Genomic DNA, 27313 nt, shown 5'->3' with positions numbered 1-27313 from the left:
CCACAGTCCGGACACGGGGGGGGGCACAGTCCGGACATAAGGCGGTCGGGCCCCACAGTCCAGGCTCGGGGCTAGACCCGGGGGCAGTCGGCCCCACAGTCCAGTCCCGGGGCGGGTGGCCCCACAGTCCGGACCCGGGGCAAGCAGAGGATCCCACAGTCCGGACCAGGGGCGGGCGAGGGGCCCCACAGTCTGGAATCGGGGCGGGCGTCGGGCCCCACAGTCCGGGCCTGGGGCTAGACCCGGGGCAGGCGGCCCCACAGTCCGGACACGGGGCGGCCGCAGTCCGGATATAGGGCGAGGCCCACAGTCTGGACTCGGGGCTGCCACAGTCCAGACATAGGGTGGGCGGGCCCCACAGTCCAGGCTCGGGGCTAGACCCGGGGCAGCCGGCCCCACATTTCAGACCAGGGGCGGGGGGCTCCACAGTCCAGGCTCGGGGCCAGACCCGGGGCAACCGGCCCCACAGTCCAGACTCGGGGCGGGCGGGGGACCCCACAGTCCGTACACGGGGCGGGCGGGCCCCACAGTCCGTACCCGGGGCTGGCGGGGGGCTCCACAGTCCAGACCTGGGGCTAGACTCGGGGCGGGCGGCCCCACCGTCCAGACCTGGGGCTAGATCCGAAGCAGACGGCCCCACAGTCCGTACACGGGGCGGACGGGCCCACACTCCAGACACGGGGCGGCCGCAGTCCGGATATAGGGCGGACGGGCCGCATAGTCTAGGCTCGGGGCTAGACCCGGGGCGGACGGGCCCCACAGCCCAGGCTCGGGGCGGACGGGCCCCACATCCCAGGCTCGGGGCGGATGGGCCCCACAGTCCAGGCTCGGGGCGGACGGGCCCTACAACCCAGACTCGGGGCGGACGGGCCCCACAGTCCAGGCTCGGGGCGAACGGGCCCCACAGTCCAGGCTCGGGGCGGACAGGCCCCACAGTCCAGACCTGAGGCTAGACCCGGGGTAGGCGGCCCCACAGTCCAGATACGGGGTGGACGGGCCCCACAGTCCAGACCTGGGGCTAGACCCGGGGTTGGCAGCCCCAAAGTCCAGACACGGGGTGGACGAGCCCCACAGTCCGGACACGGGGAGGCCACAGTCCAGACATAGGGTGGGCGGTGGGCGGGCCCACAGTCCAGGCTCGGGGCTAGACCCGGGGTAGCCGGCCCCACATTTCTGACCTGGGGCGGGGAGCCACACAGTCCAGGCTTGGGGCGGACGGGCCCCACTGTCCAGGCTCGGGGCGGATGGGCCCCACAGTACTGGCTCGGTGCGAACGGGCCCCACAGTCCACGCTCGGGCCCCACTGTCCATGCTCTGGATGGACGGGCCCCACAGTCCACGCTTGGAGCGGACGGGCCCCACAATCCAGGCTCGAGGCGGACGGGCCCCACAGTCCAGGCTCGGGGCGGGCGGGCCCATAGTTACGACACGGGGTGGGCGAGCCCTACAGTCCGGACACAGGGCTAGTCCTAGGGCAGGCGGCCCCACAGTCCGGACACGGGGTCGACGGGCCCCACAGTCCGGACATTGGGCGGGCGGGCCCCACAGTCCAGGCTCGGGGCTAGACCCGGGGGCAGCTGGCCCCAAAGTCCAGACCCGGGGCGGGCGGACGGGCCCCACAGTCCAGGCTCGGGGCGGACGGGCCCCACAGTCCAGGCTCGGGGCGGACGGGCCCCACAGTCCAGGCTCGGGGCGGACGGGCCCCACAGTCCAGGGTCGGGGCGGACGGGCCCCACAGTCCAGGCTCGAGGCTGACGGGCCCCACAGTCCAGGCTCGAGGCTGACGGGCCCCACAGTCCAGGCTCGGGGCTGACGGGCCCCACAGTCCAGGCTCGGGGCTGACGGGCCCCACAGTCCAGGCTCGGGGCGGACGGGCCCCACAGTCCACTCTCGGGCCCCACAGTCCTTGCTCGGGGTGGACTGGCCCCACAGTCCAGGCTCGGGGCGGACGGGCCCCACAGTCCAGGCTCGGAGCGGATGGGCCTCCCTTTCCCGCTCGGGGCGGGCGTGCCCCACAGTCCAGGCTCGGGGCTAGTCCCGGGGTAGGTGGCCCCACAGTCGAGACCTGGGGCTAGTCCCGGGGCAGGCATCCCCAAGTCAGGACACGGGGCGGATGGGCCCCACAGTCTGGACTCGGGGCGGGCGAGCCCTACAGTCAGGACATGTGGCGGGCGGGCCCCACAGGCCGGACACGGGGCTAATCCCGGGACAGGCGGCTTCACAGTCCAGACCTGGGGCTAGACCCGGGGCAGGCGGCCCACAGTCCGGACAAGGGGTGGACGGGCCCCACAGTCCGGATACAGGGTGGGCATGCCCCACAGTCCAGACACGGGAGGGGCACAGTCCGGACATAAGGCGGGCGGGCCCCACAGTCCAGGCTCGGGGCTAGACCCGGGGGCAGTCGGCCCCACAGTCGAGACCCGGGGCAAGCGGGGGATCCCACAGTCTGGACCCGGGGCAGGCGAGGGGCCCCACAGTCTGGAATCAGGGCGGGCGGCGGGCCCCACAGTCCGGACCTGGGGCTAGACCCGGGGCAGGCGGCCCCACAGTCCGGACACGGGGCGGCCGCAGTCCGGATATAGGGCGGGCCCCACAGTCCAGGCTCGGGGCTAGACCCGGGACGGATGGGCCCCACAGTCCAGGCTCAGGGCGGACAGGCCCCACAGTCCATCCTCGCTGCGGACGGGCCCCACAGTCCAGGCTCGGGGCGGACGGGCCCCACAGTCCAGGCTCGGGGCGGACGGGCCCCACAGTCCAGGCTCGGGGCGGACGGGCCCCACAGTCCGGACACGGGGCGGACGAGCCCTACAGTCCGGACACGGGGCGGCCACAGTCCGGACATAGGGTGGGCGGGCCGCACATTCCACGTTCGGGGCTAGACCCGGGGCAACCGGCCCCACAGTCCTGACATGGGGCGGACATGCCCCACAGTCCGGACACGGGGTGGACGAGCCCTACAGTCCGGACACGGGGCGGCCACAGTCCGGACATAGGGTGGGCGGGCCGCACATTCCAGGTTCGGGGCTAGACCCGGGGCAACCGGCCCCACAGTCCGGACACGGGGCGGCCGCAGTCCAGATATAGGGCGGGCCCCACAGTCCAGGCTCGGGGCTAGACCCGGGACAGGCGGGCCCCACAATCCAGGCTCGGAGCGGACGGGCCCCGCAGTCTAGGCTCGGAGCGGACGGGCACCACAGTCCAGGCTCGGAGCGGACGGGCCCCACAGTCCGGACACGGGGCTAGTACCAGGGCTGGCGGCCCCACAGTCCAGACCTGAGGCTAGACCATGGGCAGGTGGCCCCACTGTCCAGACACGGGGAGGATGGGCCCCACAGTCCTGACACGGGCTTGACATGCCCCACAGTCCAGACCTGGAGCTAGACCCGGGGTAGGCAGCCCCAAAGTCCGGACACGGGGTGGACGAGCCCCACAGTCCGGACACGGGGCGGCCACAGTCCGGACATAGGGTGGGCCCCACAGTCCAGGCTCGGGGCTAGACCCGGGGCAGCCGGCCCCACAGTTCAGACCCGGGGCGGGTGGGGGGCCCCACAGTCCGTGCCCGGGGCTGACGCGGGGGCCCACAGTCCAGACCTGGGGCTAGACTTGGGGCGGGCGGGGGGCCCCACCATCCGGACCTGGGGAGGGGGGCCCCACAGTCCAGTCCAGGGGCTAGACCCAATGCAGGCAGCCCCACAGTCCGGACACGGGGTGGACGGGCCCCACAGTCCAGATGCAGTGCGGCCACAGTCCGTACATAGGGCGGGCCCCACAGTCCAGGCTCGGGGCGGACGGGCCCCACAGTCCAGGCTCGGGGCGGACGGGCCCCACAGTCCAGGCTCGGGGCGGACGGGCCCCACAGTCCAGGCTCGGGGCGGACGGGCCCCCCTTTCCCGCTCGGGGCGGGCGTGCCACACAGTCCAGGCTCGGGGCGTGCGGTGCCCACAGTCAGGGCACGGGACGGGCGGGCCCCACAGTCCGGACACGGAGCTAATCCCGGGGCAGGCGGCCCCACAGTCTAGACCTGGGGCTAGACCCGGGGCAGGCGGCCCACTGTCCGGGCAGGCGGCCCACTGTCCGGACACGGGGTGGACGGGCCCCACAGTCCGGACACGGGGCGGGCATGCCCCACAGTCCAGACCTGGGGCTAGACCCGGAGCAGGCGGCCCACAGTCCGGACACGGGGTGGACGGTCCCACAGTCCGGACACGGGGGAGACCACAGTACGGACATAAGGCGGGCGGGCCCCATAGTCCAGGCTCGGGGCTAGCCCCCGGGGCAGTCGGCCCCACAGTTCAGACCCGGGGCGGGGGGCCCCACAGTCAGGACACAGGGCGGGCTGGCCCCACAGTCAGGACACTCTGCGGGCGAGCCCCACAGTAAGGACACGGGGCGAACGGGCCCCACAGTCAGGACACGGGGTGGGCGGGCCCATAGTTAGGACACGGTGCTAGTCCTGGGGCAGGCGGCCCAACAGTCCAGACCTGCGGCTAGACCCGGGGCTGGCGGCCGCAAAGTCCGGACACGGGTCGGACGGGCCCCACAGTCCTGACACGGGGCGGGCATGCCCCACAGTCTAGAGTTGGGGCTAGACCCAGGGCAGGCAGCCCCACAGTCCGGACACGGGGTGGACGGGCCCCACAGTACGGACACGAGGCGGCCACAGTCCGGACATAGGGCGGGCGGTCCCCACAGTCCAGGCTCGGGGCTAGACCCGGGGGCAACCGGCCCCACAGTCCAGGCTCGGGGCGGACGGGCCCCACAGTCAGGACACAGTGTGGGCGGGCCCATAGTTAGGACACGGGGCGGGACCCACAGTCCGGGGACAGGGCTTGTCCCGGGGCAGGCGGCCCCACAGTCCGGACACGGGGCGGACGGGCCCCACAGTCCTGACACGGGGTGGGCATGCCCCACATCCAGACCTGGGGCTAGACCCGGGGCAGGCGGCCCCACAGTCCAGACATGGGGCGGCCACAGTACGGACATAGGGCGGGCGGGCCCCACAGTCTAGGCTCGGGGCTAGACCTGGGGGCAGCCGGCCCCACAGTCCAGACGCTGGGCGGACGGGGGGCCCCACAGTCCAGGCTCGGGGCGGACAGGCCCCACAGTCCACGCTCGGGCCCCACAGTCCAATCTCGGGGTGGACGGGCCCCACAGTCCAGGCTCGGGGCGGATGGTCCCCACAGTCCAGGCTCGGGGCGGACGGGCCCCCCTTTCCCGCTCGGGTCGGGCGTGCCCCACAGTCCAGGCTCGGGGCGCGTGTGCCCCACAGTCCGGACACGGGGCTAGTCCTGGGACTGGTGGCCCCACAGTCCAGACCTGGGGCTAGACCCGGGGCAGGCGGCCCCAAAGTTCGGACTCGGGGCGGATGGGCCCCACAGTCTGGAGTTGGGGCGGGCGAGCCCCAAAGTCGGGACACGGGGCGGGCGGGCTCCACAGTCAGGACACTGGGCGGGCAGGCCCAACAGTCTGGATACGGGGTGGACGGGCCTCACAGTCAGGACACGGGGCGGGCGGGCCCATAGTTAGGACAAGGGGCGGACGGGCCCCACAGTCCTGACACGGGGTGGGCATGCCCCACAGTCCAGACCTTGGGCTAGACCCGGGGCAGGCGACCTCACAGTCCGGACATGGGGCGGCCACAGTACGGACAGAGGGCGGACGGGCCCCACAGTCCAGGCTCGGGGCGGACAGGCCCCACCGGCCAGGCTCGGGGCGGACGGGCCCCACAGTCCACGTTCTGGCCCCACAGTCCACGCTCGGGGGCGGATGGGCCCCACATTTCACGCTCGAGGCGGTCGGGCCCCACAGTCCACGCTCGGGCCCCACAGTCCAGGCCCGGGGCAGACGGGCCCCAAACTCCAGGCTCGGGGCGGACGGGCCCCACAGTCCAGGCTCGGGGCGGACGGGCCCCACAGTCCAGGCTCGGAGCGGACGGGCCCCACAGTCAAGGCTTGGGGCGGACGGGCCCCACAGTGCAGGCTCGGGGCGGACGGGCCCCACAGTCCAGGCTCGGGGCGGACGGGCCCCACAGTCCAGACACGGGGATAGTCCCGGGGCAGGCGGCCCCACAGTCCAGACCTGGGGTTAGACCCAGGGCAGGCGGCCCCAAAGTCCAGACACAGGGCGGACGGGCCCCACAGTCCAGACCCAGGGCGGGCGGCCCAACAGTCCAGACCCAGGGCGGGCGGCCCAACAGTCCAGACCCGAGGCGGGCGGCCCAACAGTCCAGACCCGAGGCGAGCGGCCCACCAGTCCAGACCTGGGGCTAGACCCGGGGCAGGCGACCTCACAGTCCGGACATGGGGCGGCCACAGTACGGACAGAGGGCGGACGGGCCCCACAGTCCAGGCTCGGGGCGGACAGGCCCCACCGGCCAGGCTCGGGGTGGACGGGCCCCACAGTCCACGTTCTGGCCCCACAGTCCACGCTCGGGGGCGGATGGGCCTCACAGTTCACGCTCGAGGCGGTCGGGCCCCACAGTCCACGATCGGGCCCCACAGTCCAGGCTCGGGGCAGACGGGCCCCAAACTCCAGGCTCGGGGCGGACGGGCCCCACAGTCCAGGCTCGGGGCGGACGGGCCCCACAGTCCAGGCTCGGAGCGGACGGGCCCCACAGTCCAGGCTCGGGGGGACGGGCCCCACAGTCAAGGCTTGGGGCGGACGGGCCCCACAGTGCAGGCTCGGGGCGGACGGGCCCCACAGTGCAGGCTCTGGGCGGACGGGCCCCACAGTCCAGGCTCTGGGCGGACGGGCCCCACAGTCCAGGCTCGGGGCGGACGGGCCCCACAGTCCAGACACGGGGATAGTCCCGGGGCAGGCGGCCCCACAGTCCAGACCTGGGGTTAGACCCAGGGCAGGCGGCCCCAAAGTCCAGACACAGGGCGGACGGGCCCCACAGTCCAGACCCAGGGCGGGCGGCCCAACAGTCCAGACCCAGGGCGGGCGGCCCAACAGTCCAGACCCAGGGCGGGCGGCCCAACAGTCCAGACCCAGGGCGGGCGACCCAACAGTCCAGACCCGAGGCGGGCGGCCCAACAGTCCAGACCCGAGGCGAGCGGCCCACCAGTCCAGAACCAAGGTGGGCGGCCCAACAGTCCAGATCTGAGTCGGGCGGCCCAACAGTCCAGACCCGAGTCGGGCGGCCCAACAGTCCAGACATGGGGCCAGACCCGAGGAGGGTGGCCAATTGGTGCAACATGTGCAGTTCCACAGGGACCCAAGATGTAAAGGGGCCACCACCACCTCCTAATCAGGTCAATTGTGCATTATGATGAGCTATGCCAATATACTGATAGAGGGGAACTGTCCAGACCCGAGGCGGGCGGCCCAACTGTCCAGACCCGAAGTGGGAGGTCCAACAGTCCAGACTCAAGGCGGGAAGTCCTACAGTCCAGACACGAAGCCAGGCCCGAGGTGGGCGGCCCAACAGTCCAGACACGGGGCCATGCCCGAGGCGGCCCGCCCAACAGTTCAGACACGGGGCTAGATATACTGTTCTGATAGAGGGGCCCTCTTCTGGCTGTGTCCGCCCCTGACGTACAGATATACAGCAATATGCAGCAGGAGAGACAAGATCCAGGGAGATATCCGATCGCCAGAACTGGGGTCAGGAAGGAATTTTTTTCCCCCCTAGGGGGTTTTCTTCGCCTTCCTCTGGATCTTTGGTTCCAGTGGCTCTCATCAGGTCTGCACTATCCGCAGCAAGTTCTGTAGTCTCTATCGGGCCTGACCTGAGAGTCATTGTGAACTTTAATTTATTAAAGGGCCAGTAATATTTTTATTACAATGTGGCTTATTGCTATTCCAATAAAAAAATTAATAATAATATATTGTGTTGTGTGTTTTATTTGTGTGGACTTCACCCTACAGAAACAATGATGAGAGTGAACGCTGACGCTCAATATTCCAGAACTAGAACCAGACTTGGCTCATCCGGCATATAATAAAGTGTCTGTCTCATCTGCTGTATACATGATGGCAGCTGCTGCAGGACCAGGGAGTATAGAGGGTGCTACATACAGGAGCATCTCACAAAATTAGAATATCATCAAAAAGTTAATTTCAGTTCTTCAATATAAAAAGTCAAAGTCATATATTATATAGAGTCATTACAAACAGAGTGATCTATTTCAAGTGTTTATTTCTGTTAATGTTGATGGTTATGGCTTACAGCCAATGAAAACACAACAGTCATTATCTCAGTAAACTTAAATAATTAACAAAAAACACCTGCAAAGGCTTCCTAAGCATTTAAAAAGTCCCTTAGTCTGTTTCAGTAGGCTCCGCAATCATGGGGAAGACTGTTGACTTGACAGATGTCCAGAAGGCAGTCATTGACACACTCCACAAGGTCCCAGAGTTCAAATTTTAATTTGTTTCATTTCATTTGTTTAGCTGCTGGAGGTCTAGTGTGAAGTTTCCACCATCAGTGATGGTTTGGGGAGCCATGTCATCTTCTGGTGTAGGTCCACTGTGTTTTATCAAGACCAAAGTCAGCGCAGCCGCCTACCAGGAAATTTTAGAGCACTTCATGCTTCCCTCTGCAGACAAACTTTTGGAGATGGAAATGTCATTCTCCAGCAGGACTTGGCCCCTGTCCACACGGCCAGAAGTACCAATACCTGGTTTACACACAACAGTATCACTGTGCTTGATTGGCAGCAAACTCGCCTGACCTTAACCCCATAGAGAATCTATTATAGAGAATCTATGGGGTATTGTCAAGAGGAAGATGAGAGACACCAGACACAACAATGCAGACGAGCTGAAGGCTGCTATCAAAGCCACCTGGGCTTCCATAACCCCTCAGCAGTGCCACAGGCTGATCACCTCCATGCCACACCGCATTGATGCAGTAATTGATGCAAAAGGAGCCCCGACCAGGTATTGAGTGCATTTACTGAACATACATTTCAATAGGCCAATATTTCGGATTTTAAAATAATTTTTCAAGCTGTTATAAAGTATTCTAATTTACTGAGATAATAACTTTTGTGTTTCCATTGGCTGTAAGCCATAATCATCAACATTAACAGAAATAAACACTTGAAATAGATCCCTCTGTGTGTAATGACTCTATATAATATAGAGGAACTGAAATAAAGTAACTTTTTGATGATATTCTAGTTTTGTGAGATGCACCTGTACATAGAGCAGGTCACATATAACTCCAGCCCAAGTTACATCACCAGTGTTTTGGGGGTCGGTCTCTGTGATGGGGGCACTTATATTGTATTGGTCCTATAAAACACACGACCTGAAAGACTGATGACCAGATCACAGCAAAGCAGAATGCAGGAAACCCAGGAAAATGGCTAAATAGGTGTCACAGGGTGCAATAAGTAGCCATGGGCCCCAAGACAAAACTAGGGCCTCACTCAGAAATGAACACAATAGCCCATTTACCAAGGCTGGCTATAGGGAGGAAAGCAGATACTTGGAGGGATATGTGCCAAATTTTCCACCTATTTATTAGAACGAAGAAAATAGTGTTACAGGGTCAGGATAGGGTTAAAAATCTTGTGAGTTTATTTGTAGCAAAAAATATATAAAAACATCACCATAGGTCGCGATCCTAACCAGAATAATGTTTAACCGCAAATGCGTTTCCGACTTGCATCTATAGTTATTGCAATAGGATAGGATAGATACACAATTCCAGTTAAAGGGAATCTGTCAGAAGGTTTTGCTACGTAATCCGATATCAGCATGATGTAGGGGCAGAGAGCCTGATTCCAGCGATGTATCACTTACTAGACTGCTTGGTGCAGTTTTGATAGAATCCCTGCTTTCTCTGTTGTAAATGAAGCAGTGCTCAGAATGTTAAGCCCTGTGTAACCCCGCCCACGCTGGCAGATTCCTGTGTACAAACTGCAAATCAGTGGTGAGGGCGGGGTTACACAGATTAGCCTGACTGGCCTGTACCTGAGACCTAGTCAGGCAGTGATCATCTCCTGTTGATAAAACATGGATTGTATTGAAACTACAACACACAGCCTAATAAGTGACACATCCCTGGAATCAGGATATCTTGCTCTACATCATGCTGCTCTCAGATTAAGTAGCAAAAATCTGCTGACAGATTCCCTTTAATAAAGTACATGTCCTGTTTTGTATCTCCCAGAGCAATGTCATCAGTGTCGCTCACCACCAATGCAGATGTGAGTGGTGCCGGACAACATCTTTATGTCAAATAATTCCCTGCAGAGCTGGCATCCATCTGAGGAGATGTAACATATCTGCCTGACAGGTGGGTGGAGACAGGGTCGGACTGGGGTGCCTAGGGCCCACCAGGAGAACTGACTCTAGGGGCCCACACTACAGCCCACCATAAACGGTTTTATTACTTGTTATGCATTTCTATAATGCACTATAGTTACATGATTGGCTGCACTGTGGAGCACTGAGCGGCAGGACTTTGTTCGAACAGTCATTCCGCACTGCCAGAGTCCCTTTAATGGTAACTTGTCACCTTGAAAAACGCTATTTATCTGCAGATATAGGGGTAATCTGCAGGTAAATAGGGTTTAAAGCCTGGTTAGACGGCTTAATGGAAAAGCGTTGGCTACACGGAGAAAATTACATTTTATTCTCCCTACTGCCACTCGCTTCCTGTCATAGGATCGGTGCAAGGAGGGAGACATTACAGTCACCGCGAACTACAAAGTGAGCGTGCTGCAATAACGTCCGGCACCTGGATTGTGACACTTCCATGGAGCCCAACCTCAGGCTGAGCTTCATTGAATGACTAACATGGCAGCAGCACCTGGTAACTAGTGCTGAGCAAGCGTGGTCGGATAAGGTGTGATCCCAGCATGCTCGGGTGTTATCCCAGTATCTTGTAGTGCTACTATGCTTGAATCCCCAGGGTAGCATGTTTTGCGGCAGTAGACAGACGCAACACATGCAGGAATTGCCGGTTTGTTAGGTAATCCCTGCATGTGTTGCTTCTGTCTACCGCCGCAAAACATGCTACCCTGGGGATTCAAGCATAGTAGCACTACAAGATACTGGGATAACACCCGAGCATGCTGGGATCACACCTTATCCGACCACACTCACTCAGCACTAGTTGCCAGGTGCTGCTGCCATGTTAGTCATTCAATGAAGCTCAGCCTGAGGTTGGGCTCCATGGAAGTGTCACAATCAAGGTGCCGGACGTTATTGCAGCACGCTCACTTTGTAGTTCGCGGTGACTGTAATGTCTCTTATCCGACCACGCTCACTCAGCAATACTGGCAACCCATCAGGAACCTGCAACTGCGTCACAGGGGGCTGAAGGGAGCAGGTGACTGCATGCACCGGCCATTGTGCTATCTAAATGCCGCTGTCAGTGATTGACAAGGGCACTTAAATACTCAAAACAGCAGCAATCAAGGCGAGCTCTGATCACTGCTGTTACAGGCAGACGCCGGCTATGTAACACAGCCGACATCTGCCCGGTATGGAGCAGGCTCAGCTCCTGAACCCGCTCCATACAAGTACAACCCTATGGTTATGACAAGGTTAGCAAATTTCACTTGTCTGTTCCTAAATGTGGAAAGACAAATGGAATTCCCTAACACATGTGAAAGAGACCTAATAGATTTAGTAAAGGTGCCTCAAGCATATGAATGTTATTACACACCACAATGCACTGTTACATACACGCATCTTACAAAATACATATTATTACAGATACGCAGGCGTGCACAAACACGCAGAAGCGCACACACACGCAGACGCGCACAAACACGCAGACGCGCACACACACGCAGATGCGCACAAACACGCAGAAGCGCACACACACGCAGACGCGCACAAACACGCAGATGCGCACAAACACATCAGTACATGAATACATCATCTGAACCACCATCATTTGTAATGTCAGGTCAGCCCCATATATCTTTCTATCACATAAACCTACAACTCCCAGTATGTAATTAACAATAGAGATACTGGGAGTTGTTATCAGTCATCATCAGACTGCGGACCATACAGGAACCACAGTACTGATGAGACACAGGCAGGATCACAGATGAACATTTACATCCAGGTATCTTACCTGAGACGTCTTCTCTGATTAGAGTTGTTCTCTTTCTTTTCTTCCTCTTGTCCAGACTCCATGATGACTTTTCTCATCCACAGCTCGTCTCTGCAGACTTCCATCTTCTCCGGTCTTCTGCAGCACATCCCACACGATGCCCTTAAAGATACAGTGTCATTATAATGCTCCCGAATAAAAATATCTACACTGAGCCCCTGAATAAACCTAACTCTTACAATGCTCCCTGCACAAAACATGTCATACACTCTACCCCTCTTATGGTACCTGCTCTCCACACTGTCCTCTCCTTACCATACGGGGCCCCCTCTTCACACTGTCCTCTCACACTGTGCCCCCCTATACTGCCCAGTCTCTATACTGTGCCCCTTCATCACACTCCCCCCTCCTCAGCATACTGTTCCTCCCATTCTGTGCCCTCACACTGTTTCCCCCATACTGCCGCATCTCTATACCTTCCCCCACACTACCTAGTCTCTGTGCTGTGTCACCTCACATTTTTCTCCCTCCATACTGTCTCCTCACACTATTCCCCCACTCTTCATACTGTTTCCTCACACATCCCCCTTCCCCATTCTGTTCCTGCACTCATTCCCACCCCTCCTCTGGTTCACCATACTGTTTTTTCACACATCTCCCCATTCTGTCTCCTAAAATTTCTCTCCCCTCTCTCCCCAAATATAATAAATCTTCGGAAGAGCACACAGACATGCAGAAGCGCGCTTATGACGCGCCCCCTGGGCCTGTGCTGTGCAGGGGAACCCAGAACCGGGCCTGTTGTAGAATGCTGGGGGTTGTAGTCTCCGTGTGGCGGTGACCCGGTCCGTGCCCAGGGTGATCAAACCAGTGGCTGTCTATTTGTATTGGAATAAGTGTCCGACTACGCCACCCGTGGATTGCGGTCAGTGGGGACCGCTGCTGCGCTGCAGACCGCTGAGGCTGATGTTGTTCGCGCAGCCGAGTATGGGATGACTCCCCACGGGAGAAGTATTGCCTCAGGGCAGCTAATGTGGAAGATGATGGGAGTGATGGTGTGAGGGTCCCAGTGCTAATGGTGCAGGAGCGGCAAGGAATCACAGAGACGTGTGGTGCAGTTCAGGGTCTTTACTGATGGTACAAGGCAGACCCTCCCGGGAGTACTGGCTAGTATAAGGGGCCTGGTCAGTCTGCGAGCAAGCAGGAGTTCCCCTGGCCAGGTGGAGTTGTAGGCCTCCCCGTTTATCTGCACTCTTCCTGGCTACCTTGCTGTCAGCGGTTACAAGTAGCCCACGTCCCTGAGTATACCGTGTGGTGCTCACCCGTATGGCTGGTGACTTGGGGCCTTCTGTTAGCCTCCGCTCCTGGATGGCGGCGCTGGTCCCTTCTTTGTGACTGATCCTCCGGGCTTCTATGGCCAGAGGACCTGGAATCCCCTGCTGGCTGGTTTCTGCTGCTTGGTGTATATCAGTCCCCACAGCCTCGGACTCCTGTGTCCGGTTTTAGTGTCTTCGTCCAGGGCGAGCTCTGCTCAGCTCCAGCCCCTGGACTTCAGCTACTGCTCCTCCAGAGCTCCTGATCTCACTTTCCCTCTCCAGACTCTGACTCTGTCTGCAGCTTCACTCTGACTGCTCTAATCCCGCCCCAGACCCAGTTTATAAGGGCAGATTCCTCCCCTCCCAGGTCTGGGTGGGCCGTGTTGCATGTTTAGGGCTCCTGACCAGAGAAACCTCCCACTTGCTCTCAGACATAATATCTCTATTACTGTGGCAACCAGACCCCTGGGGTGTCACATTCCCCCCTAGTAAATTTTAGTACTCCGGGACTAAACACATTTTTAAAGAAACATAAATACAAGGTATAACAATAACAAGACAACATATTTACAAGAAGCTTTAGTCTGTAAAGGTCACGGCGTTTCCGTGACCGGGTGTCCATATCACCCAAGGTGAAGTTTATGAAACAAAGGGGGTGTCCATGTCACCCAACAAGGCGAAGTCTTGGCACAGAATAGGGGACCTGTCCAAAGCAAACCCCTTGCGTTGTCCTTGGGCGTGGCTGCAAGGGTAGACTAACTACTTTGGGCCGCAAGGAGGCCACGCCAGACAGGTTTTCTCTTCCGCGGCCGTCTTCGCAAGAGGCACCAAGGTGCAACTATCTACAAAACTGTTCCGGTTATTAAGTGTCCATAACCTGTTAGTCCAAATAAATCTGCAGGGTAACTGAGAAACATAATTAGTAACAGGCAACAAACATAAACCATAAACATTTTTCAATAAACAGTCAACTTTACAGTGCATTGGTTTAGATTCTCCAGCGAGCGGGCATCTGACCTCTAGTGACCCTAGTGGACCTACGGAGCTCACTAACTGGTTCTGCACTACAGGGTGTAGGAGGTGTTATGGGCAAGCTGGGCAGCTTTCTGCGCACTCTTTGGCTCACTAGGGGCACAGCAGGCTCACTACTAGCAGAGGGTTGATCCTCCTGTACTGCTGGTGTGGACTCTTCTGCCTCTTGGGCCGGCTGCTCTTCCAGCTCTACCGGTTCCTCTGTAGGCACTTGCGGGGCTGGCTGGAGAAAGGTGAGGACGGGTACTACGACAGCGCCGTTTACTTGTGTCCAAGACCGGGGGAAGTCTCCGAGTACGGTACTGATCATTTCTTCCCTTTCCTCTGCGGGTTGAGGGTTTTCTTGATCTTCTTCAGGGCTTTGCAGCTGCTCGGGACACTTCTTCAGGTGGTCTCTGGAGACAATGGCTGTGGTTTCTCCTCCATCCTTACTGATTACGCAGATTTTTGGGTTCTCATGGCTTGATGGCAGTACGGTGTACGGGTCCTTCTCCCACTGGTCGTCCAACTTGTGGAGCCGCCTCTTCCTCTTCAAGACCTGCTCTCCAGGTACCAGGGGAACAGCGGGAGCATACTGGTTATAAGCCTTCTCTTGCCTTTCTTTAGCTTGAGACAGACTTCGCTCGACGCTCTCCTGTACTTTCCGATACTGCTGCTGCCGTTCTGTATCCCAGTCTGCCTCTGGCGAGGTGTCCTCAGGCGTCAGGACTCCCATATCCAGGTCAATAGGCAGCTTACCAGGTCTTGCTCTCATTAGGTAAGCCAGGGTACAGTTGGTGGAACCTACAGGGATGTGGTTATACAGGTCCACCAGATCGGGCAGTTTCTCAGGCCACAGACTGCGTTCTTCCAGGGGCAATGTTTTTAGCAGATCTATCACCACCTGGTTCATCTTCTCGCAGAGTCCATTGGTTTGAGGGTGATAGGGCGTTGTTCTTATCTTCTTGCAGCCATACAGGTTGCAGAACTCCTGGAAGACCTCCGCTTCGAAGGCTGGTCCTTGGTCTGTCAACACTTGGTCCGGGTACCCGTGTGGACGGCAGAAGTGCTGCTGGAAGGCTCTAGCTGCTGTTTGAGCCGTTAAGTCCTTGACCGGGACCACCACCAGGAACCGGGAGTAATGATCTACGATTGTGAGGGCGTAGACATACCCAGATCTGCTTGGAGCCAGTTTCACATGGTCCAGGACTACCAGTTCCAGTGGCTGTCTGGTGATGATGGGCTGCAGGGGAGTCTTCTGGCTGGCTCGGTCTTTTCTTCTCAGGTGGCACGGGCCACAGTCTCTGCACCACCTCTCGATGGCTCCTCTCATGCCTACCCAGTAGAACCGTTCACGCAACAAGAACTTCTTCCATCCGAAATGCCCTGCTCCGTTGTGGTATGCCTCCAGAACCATAGCCGCGTCTCGTCTTGGGACCACTACCTGCCAGGTCAACTCATGTGTTCGAGAGTTAACCATTCTCCGGCACAGCTTCTCCCTGTAGAGGAACAGCTTACTTTTCTCCTTTCACAGTTGCTTGGTCTCCTCCGGAGCATCTGGGTCAAGACGGGCATCGGCCTGGGTCAGCATTTCCTTCACCAAATGGACTGCGGGATCACTGTCTTGCGTCTCCGCCCAGTTGTAGTGGGGCAAGGGATTGAACGTCACGGAGCGCCTGTCCTTCACACGGTGGGAATACAGGGTAATCCCATGACGGTGGAACGCAGGGAGCTCAACTTCTTCCAGATCTTCTGGATCTTCCCCTACGTCCGGTAAGTTCGGCATTCTAGACAGGGCATCCGCGTTGGCATTTGAGCGTCCTGCCCGGTATTTGATGGTGAATTCAAAGTTGGACAGGCGGGCCATCCATCTCTGTTCCAGGGCACTGAGCCTTGCAGTGTCCAGGTGTGTCAACGGGTTGTTATCCGTGTACACGGTGAATTTGGAGGAGGCAAGGTAATGCTTGAAACGTTCGGTCACTGCCCACACTACTGCCAGGAACTCCAGCTTGAATGAGCTATAATTCTCAGGGTTCCTCTCCGTGGGCCGTAGCTTTCGGCTGGCGTAAGCGATTACCCGTTCTTTCCCTTGCTGGATCTGGGACAGTACGGCTCCTAGCCCGATGTTGCTTGCGTCCGTGTGGAGGATAAAGGGCTGGCTGTAGTCTGGATATGCCAGGATTTCATCCCCCGTGAGGGCCATCTTCAGCTGGCAGAAGGACTCCTCTTCCAGCTTTTCCCACCTAAAGGGCGGCTTCTGGTTTTTGGCTTTCCGAGATTGACCTATCAGGAGGTCCTGCATAGGGGCTGCCATTTTGGTGAAACCGGGAATGAATCTTCGGTAGTAGCCTACCAACCCGAGGAACTGCCGCACTTCCTTTATGCTGGAGGGTCTTGGCCAGTCCTTAATCACGGTGATCTTATCAGGGTCAGGAGCCACTCCGTCAGCACTCACCACGTGTCCCAGGTACTGCACCTTTGGTTTCAGGAGGTGACACTTGGAGGGTTTCACCTTTAGGCCGTAGTTTGCCAGAGCTTCAAACACTTCTGCCAGGTGTTTCAGGTGGTCCTCGTAGGTCTTGGAATAGACGATGACATCTCCAGGTATAACAGGACCGTCTCGAAGTTCCGGTGTCCCAGACAGCATTCCATCAACCGTTGGAAGGTTCCTGGTGCATTGCAGAGCCCGAACGGCATGCAGTTAAATTCACTGAGACCCATCGGGGTGGTGAATGCGGTCTTCTCCCGGTCCGCCTCTGCTACAGGAACCTGCCAGTACCCGCTAGTGAGATCCAAAGTAGAGAAGAAGTTAGCAGATTTTAATGCAGCTAAGGACTCTTCTATCCTTGGTACCGGGTACGCATCTTTGTGTGTGATACGGTTGACCTTCCTGTAGTCTACACACATTCTCATAGTGTTGTCTTTCCTTTTCACTAAGACTAGTGGAGCTGCCCAGGGGCTACAGCTGTCCCTGATTACCCCAGCCTCCTTCATGTCTCTAAGTATCCCCTTGGCGTGTTGGTAGTGTGCCGGGGGTACGGGTCGGTATCTCTCCTTTATGGGTGCTGAACGCTGCTCTCATCATAGATCCCTGCCGGCGCTGTGATCAGCAGCAGCAGAGTCAATGATGAGAGTAGTAGTCTACTCCCGCCGTGTAGAACTGTAAAAATAGGAATAAAATAAAAAAATCCTTATACTCACCTCTCCTACGCATCACCCGCTGTAATCCGTGCAAGCGCTCACGCCGAGGAGAACGACTCCTGCAGCGAGTGGGCCCTGGAGCTGCGCTCAACAAGGGGTGCCCTGTCAATCACTGAGCGCAGTACCGGGGCCCGCTCGCTGCAGGAGTCATTCTCCTCGGAGTGAGCGCTCACACGGATTACAGCGGGTGACGCTTAGGAGAGGTGAGTATAAGGATTCTTTTATTTTATTCCTATTTTTACAGTTGGACATGGAGGGAGTAGACTACTACTCTCATCATTGACCCTGCTGCTGCTGATCGCAGCACCGGCAGGGATCTATGATGAGGGCAGCACTCAGCACCCGGCTCTTGGGAACAGCGCTAACTGTACACTGATTCCCAAGCGCCGGTACGTGTCACACGGATGACACTGATATCTCCAGTCCCGTAAATATCAGGACATGTGAAAGAGCCCTAATATACACACGCAGATACACATACAGAAATGGGGACACGTACACACGCAGGCAAGCACACACAGAAATGCACACGCAATCATGCTCAGACACACTCAATCACACACAAAAATGCAGACACGCAGGTAAGTACGCACACACGTGTGAAGACACATATACACACGTAGACATGCAGGCACTCAAATACATACACACAAACACATGCAGGCATATACAGTACACACACGCATGCAGGCATATACACACACACTGTACGCACACATGCATGCATATACACACACTGTACACACACATGCATGTACAGTGCCTACAAGTAGTATTCAACCCCCTGCAGATTTAGCTGGTTGACACATGCGGAATTAACTTGGCATTGTGACATTTGTACTGTAGATCAGCCTGGAAGTGGGAAATGCACTGCAGCAATCTTTTTTTTTTTTTTTTAAAAACTTAAAAAGTTAATTCAGAGTGTCATTTATTATTCAACCCCTCAAACCACAAGAATTCTGTTTGGTCCCCCAAAAGTATTAAGAAGTAGTTCAGGCACCAAGAATAATGAGCTTCACATGTGTGGATTAAAGATCTCTTTTGCCAGCCTTTTCTGACTATTTAAGACCCTCCCCAAACTTGTGAACAGCACTCAGACATGGTCAACATGGGAAAGACAAAGGAGCATTCCAAGGCCATCAGAGACAAGATCGTGGAGGGTCATAAGGCTGGCAAGGGGTACAAAACCATTTCCAAGGAGTTGGGCCTACCTGTCTCCACTGTTGGGAGCATCATCCGTAAGTGGAAGGCTTATGGAACTACTGTTAGCCTTCCACGGCCAGGACAACCTTTGAAAGTGTCCTCCTGTGCCGAGGCTAGGCTTGTCCGAAGAGTCAAGGCTAACTTAAGGACAACAAGGAAGGAGCTCCGGGAAGATCTCATGGCAGTGGGGACATTGGTTTCAGTCAATACCATAAGTAACGTACTCCACCGCAATGGTCTCCGTTCCAGACGAGCCCGTAAGGTACCTTTACTTTCAAAGAGTCATGTCAAGGCTCGTCTACAGTTTGCTCATGATCACTTGGAGGACTCTGAGACAGACTGGTTCAAGGTTCTATGGTCTGATGAGACCAAGATCGAGATCTTTGGTGCCAACCACACACATGACGTTTGGAGACTGGATGGCACTGCATACGACCCCAAGAATACCATCCCTACAGTCAAGCATGGTGGTGGCAGCATCATGCTGTGGGGCTGTTTCTCTGCCAAGGGGCCTGGCCATCTGGTCCGCATCCATGGGAAGATGGATAGCACGGCCTACCTGGAGATTTTGGCCAAGAACCTCCGCTCCTCCATCAAGGATCTTAAGATGCGTCGTAATTTCATCTTCCAACAAGACAACGACCCAAAGCACACAGCCAAGAAAACCAAGGCCTGGTTCAAGAGGGAAAAAGTCAAGGTGTTGGAGTGGCCTAGTCAGTCTCCTGACCTTAACCCAATTGAAAACTTGTGGAAGGAGCTCAAGAATAAAGTCCACATGAGACACCCAAAGAACCTAGATAACTTGGAGAAGATCTGCATGGAGGAGTGGGCCAAGATAACTCCACAGACCTGTGCCGGCCTGATCAGGTCTTATAAAAGACGATTATTAGCTGTAATTGCAAACAAGGGTTATTCCACAAAATATTAAACATAGGGGTTGTATAATAATTGACCCACACTTTTATGTTTAAAATTTAATAAAATTCAACTGAGCAACATAACTTTTTAGTTTGTAAGATTTATGCTTCTGTTCATAAAACCTACTCTCGTTTGCAGTTTGAAGGCTCTAACTTATTTGCATCTTTTCAAACCAGCTAAATCTGCAGGGGGTTGAATACTACTTGTAGGCACTGTATATACACACACACATGCATGCGTACACACACACACACACACATGCAGGCATACACACACACACACACGCATGCAGGCATACACACACACACACACACACACACATGCAGGCATATACACACACACACATGCAGGCATACACACACATGCAGGCATATACACACATGCAGGCATATACACACACACACACGCATGCAGGCATATACACACACGCATGCATGCAGGCATTTACACACACGCATGCAGGCATATACACACACGCGCACACACGCATGCAGGCATATACACACACACATGCATGTATGCAGGTATATACACACACACACGCGCGCATGCAGGCATACACACATACACACACACACATGCATGTATGCAGGCATATACACACATGCATGTATGCAGGCATACACACACATGCATGTATGCAGGCATACACACACACGCATGCATGCAGGCATACACACACACGCATGCATGTATGCAGGCATATATACACACACACACACAAGCTTGTATGCAGGCATATACACACACATACATGTATGCAGGCATATACACACACATGCATGTATGCAGGCATATAGACACACACGCATGTATGCAGGCATATACACACACGTGCATGCAGGCATACACACACATGCAGGCATATACACAAACTGTACACACATGCATATACACACACAGGCATATATATATATATACACACACACACACACACACACACACACACACACACACACATACACACACACACACACACACACACAGCCATATAACTCACCCATAAAAATTTGGCACGGTGCTCTTGACATGAAATTGAAGCAGTGAGAGCTGTAGGCCTGCAGCCTTGTTTCCAATTCCAGGCCAGGCCACATTCCACATATCCAGCCCCGGAGCCGGTATTAAAAAGCCCAGAGTCAGAGCAGGAGGCGGTGCTCCGGTGCCACCACCTGGTCGGGAGCCGATATTACTACAGGGGAGCAGGCCAGAACAGATATGGAGCCGGGATGGAACCGTATGAGAAGCCCTGGAGCAGGGAGAGCAGAGCGAGACGTCGGGTTCTGTGGCTCATAGGACGGCCCCGGAGCAGAGAGAAAGCAAAGCAGAGCGCGGCCGCGGCGTATCAGAGGCCAGACGAGAGCACCTTCAATGTCGCCTGACACCACAGTCTGCCACAGAATCCATCCTCTTAGTGTCAGAGAGTCACGTGGTAAGTATGCTGCATGCACGTCACCGCAGGCCCGCTGTCACCAATGAATGTGCCGTGCGCGCGACGCTACATTTGATTCTGCCGCGCTTTTAAAAGGCTCACACTTTTAAAGGGCCCCCGCCACCAATTCTCTCACTCTCATGTCGGGGCCCACCGGGAAATTTCCCGATTTCCCGCCAGGCCAGACCGACCCTGGGTGGAGATGAATTGGTTGATATATCCCACTCTTAGTCCACTTGGCTAAAAAGATTATTTACATCCAGGGAAGAGGGACAGAGGGGCAGCAACACAAGAAAAGCAACGCCGTATTCAGAACAGGGGCATTTACACCAGGTAAAAAATTACATCGTTATGGAAAGTGACAGGTTCTCTTTAAAGGGATTTCAGAAGACTGAGAACACCTACAACACCTGAAATGGACGACCCACATCTCTGGTTTACTCTATTATGACCGGCTATTAATGGAAAAAGTATGGAAATGGGACCAGTCGTGTGCAGGGTCCTCACATACAAAGGTTGAAAAAAAGATGATGGGGCTGGTATCTACTATAGACAAGTTGTGGGGCCGCACATCAACTAGTCCATAAACCTCCTGCAATCAGCAGCAAACCAAAGACAAGTGCGAAGCATCATGCTCCGTGTGCATTACCTAATTCCCTATTAGTTATTAATTTGTGGGGATAATTTGGGACATTAATTTGACTGCTGGTTCTATTAGCTCAATAGGTCCACAGGAATCCTTGATTAGTTTAGGAAAGGGCATCCACTATGGTTACTGGACACATGAAGTCCCCCACAACCACCATACCCATACACAATAGATACAAGTTAGAAAGTCTTGCCCTGTTGAACGCTACACCTGACTTGAGGCCACCACCTCTTGGTTGTCCAATGTTCTTGCTTCTCTAGGGCTCTTCTCAGATATTCATTATACCAGCTCCCCAGAATACCAAAGCTAGGGTGGGTGACCGCAAGCCCTGGTGGTGGTCATAACTGCGGCCACCCAGGGGCAATACTCCATAACAACAATCCCCTGAGGTGGTGTAGGATGTAAGGACCTATTCACACTACATTCAGCGCTGCATTCAGGTCTTTACACAAGGCTTACAACTGAATCCCTGAAATTCAGGATTGTGCTGTCTGAAATGAGACATCTGAAAGCAGAGCAAATGGAGCCTAAAGATTCATACTTTAGGCTCGGTTTGCCTTGTTCAAATCAATGGAAAAAATCCCCATCTCTACATGTCTGACAGCCATTCCATTCCAGCGTCAGCTGAATTCCAACCACAGTCCACCTCATTCTACTTAATGTGCTTCTGATTAGGTGATCACCTGAACCAAATCTTATGTAACCAGGGAAAGTATAAAAAACACTGCTGTTTTCTTCACAATCCTCTTGCAATAGGACAAGCTGGATGGCAAAACAAGTGCTAGGAATAGCCCAAAAGTAATATGAATGAAAAACTAACTTTTAACCATGCCAAAGGAGTTGAAAAGAAAAGTCTTGAGTGAGGAAAAGAAGGGCTCAATTATGGCTTCACTAGCAGAGGGATATAGTGAGCGTCATGTTGCCTCCATCCTTAAAATTTCAAAGACGGCAGTCCATTACAACAAGGTCAAGCAGCAGACATTGGGGACAACAAAGCTACAGACCGGCAGAGGGCGAAAGCGACTCTCCACTGACCGGGATGACCGTCATCTTATTCTAATGTCACTCAGCAACCGCAGGATGACATCAAGTGACCTACAAAAGGAATGGCAAATGGCAGCTGAGGTGAAGTGCACGGCAAGAACAGTTCATAACTGGCTCCTAGAGACCTCAAGTCATGTAAAGCTAGAAAAAAGCCTTTCATCAATGAGAAGCAAAGGAGAGCCAGGCTGAAGTTTGCCAAAGACCATAAGGATTGGACCATAGAGGACTGGAGTAAGGTAATCTTCTCTGATGAGTCTAATTTTCAGCTTTGCCCAACACCTGGTCTTCTAATGGTTAGACGGAGACCTGGAGAGGCATACAAGCCACAGTGTCTGCACCCACTGTGAAATTTGGTGGAGGATCGGTGATGATCTGGGGATGTTCCAGCAAGGCTGGAATTGGGCAGGTTAATCTTTGCGAAGGACGTATGAATCAAGCCGCATACAAGGTTATCCTTGAAAAAACACTTGCTTCCTTCTGCTCAGGCAATGTTCCCCAACTCTGAGGACTAATTTTTCCAGCAGGGCAATGCCCCATGCCACACAGCTAGGTCAATCAATGTGTGGATGAAGGAGCACCACATCAAGACCCTGTCATGGTCAGCCCAATCTCCAGACCTGAACCCTATTGAAAACCTCTGGAATGTAATCAAGAGGTAGATGGATAGTCACAAGCCATCAAACAAAGAAGAACTGCTTACATTTTTGTGCCAGGAGTGGCATAAGGTCACCCAAAAGCAGCGTGAAAGACTGGTGGAAAGCAGCCAAGACGCATGAAAGCTGGGATTAAAAATCATGGTTATTCCACCAAATATTGATTTCTGAACTCTTCCTGAGTTAAAACATGAGTATTGTTGTTTCTAAATGAATAAGAACTTGTTTTCTTTGCAGTATTTGAGGTCTGACAGCACTGGTTCTCTGGTTCTCTGTTTCTTTTTTATTATTTTGACGATTTCTCATTTGCTGCAAATAAATACAAAATTTTTAGCTTTGAATTTCGGAGACAAATTGTCAGTAGTTTATAGAATAAAGCAACAATGTACATTTTACTCAAAAATAGACCTATAAAGACAAAAATCAGAGAAAATGAAAATGAGCTGTGTATATATAGATATATATAGATATATACACACACACATTATATACATACACACATATTATATACACACACATATATATATGTGGCGCCCCTGAGGGTTCGGTCGCCACAGAGGTACTGCATCTCACCCAGAGCTGTGGTATCTCACTCTCAGGTAAGGAAGGAGTACAGCTCAGGACCCCAACACCTGCATTCATTACACCACACTTCAGAGGGCAGGGCGAGATTGCTCCTACGGGAGAGCACAGTCCCTGGTCCCTGGCTGGAGTGGGGGGAACCTAGTAAAGGGGTGTGGGTGGAGGACGTAGTTAAGGGGAGCACATAGAAGGAAGATATAAAAAGAGAAACCATCTTAGAAAGACAGATTAGTCTGAGGAGGAAAGTGCCAGGAGCAGAGGCTCTGTAGGAGCTCTTTTGCAGAGGCGGGCCTAGCCAGTGAGGCCCAAGGCTGAGAGGAAGAAGAGAAGGAGAGGAGAGGGAGCAGGAAGGCTCCAGGAACCAGAAGAAAGGATCCCAGGGGTACAGGCAGTGCGAGAGGCCACCCATACGCCCGAATATGGTGGAGGGGTCAGGCTGCATACAGGGAACTGGTCCCTCAACTAGTAGAAGATTGCACGTCTTAACTAGAAACCGGAGGCTGCAGTATTTCATGTCCAGTAGCCAACATTCCATACCAGTCTCACCAGGAAGGTAGCTATATAGGACCCAGGGGACGGAACAGACGTCGCCCGCCAAGGCCCGCAGGTACTGGACTGGGACACTTGGTATGAGGTTCGGGGAGACAGCCAGAGAGAGTACACAGAAGGGGGTCCTGCTATGAACTCCGGAGTTACCTGGGGGTGGACTGAACCCCTCACTGAGTAAATGCAGCACGGCACGGGAAGTTACCTTGACGTCTGTAACTTGGACTGCAATAACCGTGAGTAAAGATCCAGAGGACTGCACCACCTTGTCTGTGTTTCTTGCAGCGCCATCACTCCCTGCACTACAACGCCCAGCGCAACCTACAACAACATCTACACTGCCCTGGAGCTAGCTCTTCCTGTGGAGAGCCACACCATCCCTGCTGCAGTAACATCAGCTTCAGAGGACGGCTCCGCAGCGGCCGCTCCCTTTAGCCGCAATCCACAGGTGGCGTCACAAACTTTAACATCCTACTAATATTATAAATGCGAAAGTTTGTGAGTATGTATGTTTGTTACTCTTTCACGAAAAAACTACTGGACGGATTTGCATGAAACTTTACAGTAATATAGATTATACATCGGAATAACATATAGGCTACAATTTGTAATGATTTTATGTAATTTTGGTCGTAATATAACGATACATGTCAATTAAGTCGGAAAAAAATCTGGCCTCTGAGAGTTATCTTGGCGTACGCTGCCTAAACCGTTGGAGTTACACAAAGATGATGTACCGTAGAATTGTTTGTCTTGAATAGTTCTAAATAAAAGTCCGCGACAGCATATATCTACCTTTTATGTGGAAGCCACTATGACCAAAATTGTGAACCATAAATTTAATTAAATTAGATACTATTTTACAATGCACATTTTAGTATATTTATCAAACTTTTTAGTATATTTATCAAACTCTTATATACACACATACACAGGTGATATTTAAATGGCTGATTTACAGCAGTCAGAAGAGATTGATAATACAATCATTTGCCCATAGTGGATCATTATATAGTGAGGTCACAGTTGCCGCCTGTCCAGAGTCAGAATACAGGGGTGATCATATACCGTGGCCAGGTACAAGTGTGGCACAGGGGGTTCACACACGACCCCCAGGGACTGACATTTCCTAGAAACTTTGGCAGCTGTCAGTCATGAGCTCACCCTGATACATTACACTCTGGAAACAGCTGAAGGGAGAAGGATAATTTATGACATTTTCTCAGACTTAAAAAAAAAAAAAAATAGCCCAGAAAACAGCCCATATGTCAGGAACAGGTTACTAGGGAACTACATGTCCCAGCACGGCCTGCCCGCGCCCACAGCCTGGGGGGAGTGTGAGGCTTCCTCCTGCAGGTTGCCCGGGGGCACCGGGCCGTCATTGTCCTCACACAGGGGGTCCCCGCCGCCATTGTCCCCCCACATAACACCGTATAATAAAACATGCGCTCACCTGCGCCAGCTGCTGCAGCCGGGAAAGTTCCGAGCGCCTCACCTGGGCGGAGGGGAAGTGACTCACACACGGGGAGGAGCAGTAACCTGAGCGCGGCTCCATGGAGGATGCACACACTGCAGCCTGACAGCACCGGCAGCAGCGCTACACAAATGGCGTCCTCCCCTCCTGTGTGCAGCACAGCCCTGTGTGTGTGCAGCGCAGCATGTCACCCACAGCACCAGCAGGCTGCTCTCAGCTCCCACAGAGCACTGGGAATGGTTGCTATGGGTAACCGCGCCACAGCTGCTCCTCATAGACCAGTCATATACAACTGATATCGTCTGTACAGCGATCGTAATATAACTAATTAGATTGTTTTAGTATTTTGTTTGAACTTTACTAAGTACCTATTTTGTAATTAGTACTTATAAAAATGCCGCGAAAGCGTAAGTCTAACATTTCGCAAAGCTCTAATAAAGCCTGAGCTATGAAAATAATTAGACGTGATGAGACGTCTCAACAAGCCGAGCAACGAAGGCTTGAGCAGGCGGTGCGTTGTGCGGCACATAGAGCTGCAGAGACTCCAGAACAATCCCAAGCCCGACGTAAACGGAATGAGGAGTTTTTGGCATCTCAACGGGCTGCTGAAACTCAAGAACAGTCCCAAGCCCGACGTCAGCAGCAAGCGACTTACATGGCGTCCCAACGGGCTGCTGAAACTCCAGAACAGTCCCAAGCCTGACGTGAACAGAATGCGGAGTATCTGGCGTCTCAACGGGCTGCTGAAACTCCAGAACAGTCCCAAGCTCGACGTCAGCAGCAAGCGACTTACATGGCGTCCCAAAGAACCACTGAAACTTATGAAATGGCCGAATCTCGCAGACGCACTGTTGGTGAAAGGGCAGCACAGCAACGTCAAACATTTACAAGAAATACATGGATATTGTTTCATAAAGCTGCATTTGAGTATGACGAGACTCTTTATTATGAAACTCACAAGCTTATAAAAATAGAAGCAATGACCATAGATTGCAAATATTGCGGAGCTCTTAAGTGGAAAGAGGAAGCAGCAGGTATGTGTTGTTTGGGTGGGAAAGTAGCTCTTCCTTATATAGACGAGCCAGTTCAACCTTTAAAAGAGCTTTTCTCTAATGAAACTGATGAATCTCGCCTTTTTCTAAATAATATAAGAAAATACAACATGTGCTTTCATATGACGTCTTTTGGAGCAGATCAAATTGTCTCAATGCCAGGGTTTTGCCCGACCTTTACAATACAAGGACAAGTATACCACCGTATCGGTT

The sequence above is a fragment of the Phyllobates terribilis genome, unplaced genomic scaffold, assembly GCF_046119375.1.
Source record: "Phyllobates terribilis strain yellow unplaced genomic scaffold, ASM4611937v1 Scaffold_51__1_contigs__length_9155689, whole genome shotgun sequence".
Taxonomy (NCBI): Eukaryota; Metazoa; Chordata; class Amphibia; order Anura; family Dendrobatidae; genus Phyllobates; species Phyllobates terribilis.
Note: the sequence above shows the minus strand (reverse complement) of the source record.